We start from the raw sequence: 5238 nt of genomic DNA, 5'->3' as shown, positions 1-5238 counted from the left end.
TGGCATCTGAGGCATGACTTGTAACCTTACCTACCAAACCCATGCACTGTGTATCAGAAGCTCTACTTGGAGTGCTCTACTCGTGGGAGGTGCAGGCAGGGACAAAGTGGGTACCTTTCCTCACAGCTCTCATACGTAAAGAGCTAAAGGAAGGTACAGTGAAAAAAGCTCATCAAAGAGAGAATACTATTGAGAGGTAGAAATTGTATTTTTTTAGAACCAAATGGAAATCTTGGAGTTAAGAACCATAACCAAAATGTAGATTTGAGCTGGCAGAAGTAACCAGCAGCCAACTTAAAGCGAGATCCATGGAGACTATGGATTTTGCAGAACAGAGAGAAAAATTAATGAGTGAAGCAAAACGAAGAGCCACAGAGAAATGTGGGGCATCAATAAGTGCAGCCACACGTGCATTGCGAATACAAGCAGGATTGGAGAAAGGAACAGAAAAATATTTAAAGTATTTAATGGCAGAAAATTCCCAAAATGTGACCAAAAAGCAATACATACATCCAAGAAAACTCTATAAATTCCAAGTAGCATACACACAAAGAGCACTCCATCTGGGCACATCATAGGCAAAATACCGAAAGCCAAAGATAAAGATCTTATAGGCAAAAAGAGAAAATAAAGTGATATACATGTACACTCCAGTAAGCTTAACAGCTGACTTCTCATCAGACATGATAGCAGTTGGAAGGCAGTGGGGACAACATGTTCTCATTGCTGGAAGTAAAAACTCAAACAAGAATCTTATATCCAGCAAATTACCTTTCACAGATGAAGGGTGAAAAAAGACATCCTTAGGTAAATAAAAACTGAGGAAACTTGTTGCTAGCTGACATGTCTTACAAGGAACATTAAAGGGAGAGAATTATTCAGCCATGAGAAATATGAAGTTCTGATACACACAACATGGGTGAAACCCTAAGTTTTCATGCTAACTGGAGGAAAACACAAAGATTCACACATTGTATGATTCTCACTTATAGGAAATGTCCAGAAGATCCGAGCCTACAGGACAGAAAGTAGATTCGTGATTACCTACGGCTAGGGACAGTTCTCCCTTGTGTCATAATGAAAATATCTGAAAATTGATGGTAGCAATGGTGGCACAGCTCTGCGAATATACCAGCCACCACTCTATTGTGTATTTTAAGGGGATGAATTGTATGACATGTGAATTACACCTCACAAGGAATATAAATGCTACAGGAATTTCTTCAGACTGAATAATTAAATTAATGAGACAGCTATCTGAATCCAAACAAACAGAAAACACTGGTAAATGTACTTCTATAGGTAATTATAAAAGTCAGTATAATTGCATACTTTTTCTCTTTACTTAATTCTCTCAAAGAATCCTAGCATGTCTCTCTCAAAGGAGCCTATATCCTCTCTGTCTCTCTCTGTTTATCTCTCTCTCAAAGAGCCAGCATGTATTGCTCTCTCTCTCTCAAGGAACCCAGAATCTCTATCTCTCTGTCTCACTCTGTCTCTCTCTCAGAGAAGCCTAGCATCTCTCTCTCTCTCTCTCTCTCTCTCTCTCTCTCTCTCTCTCTCTCTCTCTAAGATTCTAGCATCTCTCAAATTCTCTCTCTCCCTAAGAAGCCTAGCACCACACTCTCCCTCTTTCAAAGGAGCATAACATCTCTCTATCTCTCCCTCTTTCTCTCAAATAGACTAGAATCTCAGTCTTTCTATCTCTCTCTATTTCTCTCAAAGGAGCCTAGCATCCCTCAACCTCTCTCTCTCTCTAAGGAGCCTATCTTCTCTCTCCCTCTCTCTCTGTCTCTCTGTTTATCTCTCTCTCAAGGAGCCAGCGTGTATTGCTCATCACTCTCTCAAAGGAACTTAGAATCTCTATCTCTCTGTCCTCACTCTGACTCTCTCTCTCTCAAAGAAGCCTGGCATCTCTCTCTCTCTCTCAAAGGATTCTAGCATCCGCTCTCTTTCTCTCTCTCCCTAAGAAGCCTAGCATCACACTGTCTGTCTTTCAAAGGAGCCTAATATCTATCCGTCTACATTTCTCTCTTCCTCCCAAAGCAGACTAGACACTCTCTCTCTCACTCTCTCTCTCAAAGAAGCCTACCATCTCTCTCTATCTCTATCTCAAAGGAGCCTACCAGCCCTCTCTCTCTCTCTCTCTTAAAGTAGAATAGCATCTCTCTCCCTCTCTCTCTGTCTCTCTCAAAGAAGTATAGTATATATACATATATATATATATATATCAAAGGATATTAGCATCTCACTTTCTCTGTCTCCGTAAGAGACCTTGCATCACACTCTTTCTCTTTCAAATCTGCCCAGCATCTCTCTTTCTACCTTTCTCTCTTTCTCTCAAAGGAGACTAGAATCACTCTCCTCACTCTGCCTCTCTCAAAGAATCCTTGCATATATAACTCTCTCTCTCTGAAAGGAGTCTAGCATCCTATGTCTCTCACTCTCAAAGTAGAGTAGCATCTCTCTCTCTCTGTCTCTCAAAGGAGCTCAGCATCTCTCTCTCTCAATGGAGCCAAGCATCTCTCTCTCTTCCTCTCTCTCAAGAAGATTTGCATCTCTCTCTCTCTCTCTCTCTCTCTCTCTCTCTCTCTCTCTCTCTCTCTCTCCCTCTCTCTCTCTCTCTCTCAACGGAGCCTACAATCTCCCTGTCTTTCTATCTCCCTCTTTCTCTCAAAAAGCGCCGAGCATCCTCACTCTCTCTCCCTCTCTCTAACGAGTCTTTCATCTCTCTCTGTCTGTCTCTCTCTCTCGCAACGGAACCTAGCATGTATCTCTCTCTGTCTCTCTTTCAAAGGAGTCTAGCATCACTCTCTCTATCAAAGTAGCCTGGAGTCTCTCTGTCTCTCTATATCTTTCTTTCTCTAATAGGAGCCTAGCATCTCTCTCTCTGTCTCTCCCGGGCTCTCTCTCTCTCTCTCAAAGAAGCCTAGCAAATCTATCCCGCTTTCTCTCTCTAAGGAGCCTAGCATATCTCTCCCTCCCTCTCTCTCAAAGTAGCCTAGCATATCTCTATCTCTCCCTCTCTCTTTGTCTCGAAGCAGCTTAGCATTTCTCTCCCTCTCTCTCTCTCGCTCTCAACAGTGTCAACCTTCTCACTCTTTCTCTCTCCAAGGAGTAAATCGTCTCTCCCTCTCCCTCCCTCCCCGTCAAAGTGTACTAGCATCCCTTTCTCTCTCTCTCTAAAGGGATTCTAGGATCTCTATCTTTCTCCATCTCGATAAGATACCTACCATCACACTCGCTCTCTTTCAAAGGAGACTAGCATCTCTCTCTCTCTCTCTCAAAGGATTCTAGCATCTCTCTCTTTCTCACTCTCAGTAAGAAGTCTAGCATCACACTCTCTCTCTTTCAAAAGAGCTTACCATCCCTCTGTCTAACTATCTCTCTTTTTCTCAAGGAGACTAGAATCTCCGTCTTTTTCTCTCTTTCTCTCCAAGGAGCCTAGCATCCTCACTCTCTCTCTGTGTCTCTCAACGGAGCCTTGCATGTATCCCTTTATCTCTCTCATTCAAAGGAGCCGAGCATATCTCTCTCACTCGAAGGAGCCTAGCATATCTCTGTTACTGTATATCTCTCTTTCTCTCAAAGTAGCCTAGAATATCTCTCCCTCTCTCTCTCAAAGAAGCCAATCATCTCTCTCTCTGTCTCTCCCAAAGGAGCCTAGCAACTCCCTGTCTTTCTATCTCTCCTTCTCACAAAGGGGGCCTATCATCTCTCAGTGTCTCTCTGTCTATCTCTCTCTCTAAGTTGTCTAGCATGTATCTCCCTCTCTCTCTCTCAAATGAGTCTAGTATCTCTCTCTCTTTCTCAAATGATCCTAGCATCTATCTCTTTCTCTCAAAGGTGTCTAGCATCTCTCTCTCTTTCTCACAGTAGTCTAGAATCTCTCTCTAAGAGTTGCATAGCATCTCTGTCTGTCTCTCTCTCTATAATAAGCCAAGCTTTTCTCTCTCTCTCTCAAATTAGTCTAGATACTCTCTCTTCACTGTCCCGCTGTCTCTCTCTGTAATGAGCCTAGCATCTCTCTCAAAGGAGCCTAGCATCTCTCTGTCTCTGTATATCTCTCTTACTCTCTAAGGAACCTAGAATCTCTCACCCCCCTCTCTCTCTCTCAGAGTGGCCTATTATCCCTCTCTCTCTCTCACAAAAGAGCCTATCATCTCTCTCTGTGCATCTCTCTCTGTTTCTCTCTCTGTGAAAGGAGACTAGCATGTAACTCTCTCTCTCTTTCAAAAGAGACTAGCATCCCTCTCTCTCTCGAAGCATAGCATCTCTCTGTCTCTGTATATCTCTCTTTTTTCAAAGGAGCCTAGATTCGCTCTCTCTCTCACTCTCTCTCTCAAAGGAGCCAACATTACCCCCTCTCTCTCTCAAAGTAGACCAGCATCTCTCTCCCCCCTCTCTCTCTCAAAGAAGCCTAGCATATCTCTCTCTCTGTCCAAGGATTCTAGCATCTCACCCTTTATCTCTCTCCCTACGAAGCCTAGACTCACACTCTCCCTCTTTCAAAGGAGCCTAACATCTCTCTCTCTCTCTTCTCTCAAAGGAGACTATAATCTCCCTGTATTTCTATCTCTCTCACTTTACCTATTATCCCAGGTTCCTGGGAATATGTCCCCATGGGACCATCTATGGATGTCCACATAGAAGGAATATTGGAAAAGCTTCCCACATACACCCAGAGAAATCTACCACTTCTCCCCAGAGTGGAGCTAAAGCCCTGTGAGGAAGGAGCTATGGGGGAACACAAGGAGGGTAAAAATATCCACACTTTGGTTGGACGCCCAGGTTCTAAGTCTGTTCAAACTCACATTCGAATGTGGGGCTTGGTGTCATCCTTGATAACATAGCTGCCAGAAGAGTCATCCAGTTGATCTAGAAAACGCACAACAGAAAGCATCAAGAACACTGACTGGAAGTGATGCAGGATCCCCTTTTACCTGCTTTTGTAGAGCAGCTTGAAAGCAGGGTTTCCAAGCTTGCAAGGACGGGAGCTCCCTCAGAACACTAACAGCAGAACTACCGTATGATCCAGCAAACCACACTTGTGGGTATTGACCCAAAAGGACTAAAATCGGGCTCTCAACGAGACACCTGCACTCCATTGTTCACTGCAACGTGATTCTGAATAGCTAAGAGGTGGTAACAACCAAGATGCCCATCGACATATGAATGGGGAAAGAATATGTGGTTTATACATACAATGGAATCCAATTTATCTTGAGAAAAGGAAAT

This window comes from Manis pentadactyla, chromosome 15, assembly GCF_030020395.1.
Source record: "Manis pentadactyla isolate mManPen7 chromosome 15, mManPen7.hap1, whole genome shotgun sequence".
Lineage (NCBI taxonomy): Eukaryota > Metazoa > Chordata > Mammalia > Pholidota > Manidae > Manis > Manis pentadactyla.
This window is presented reverse-complemented; position numbering follows the sequence as displayed.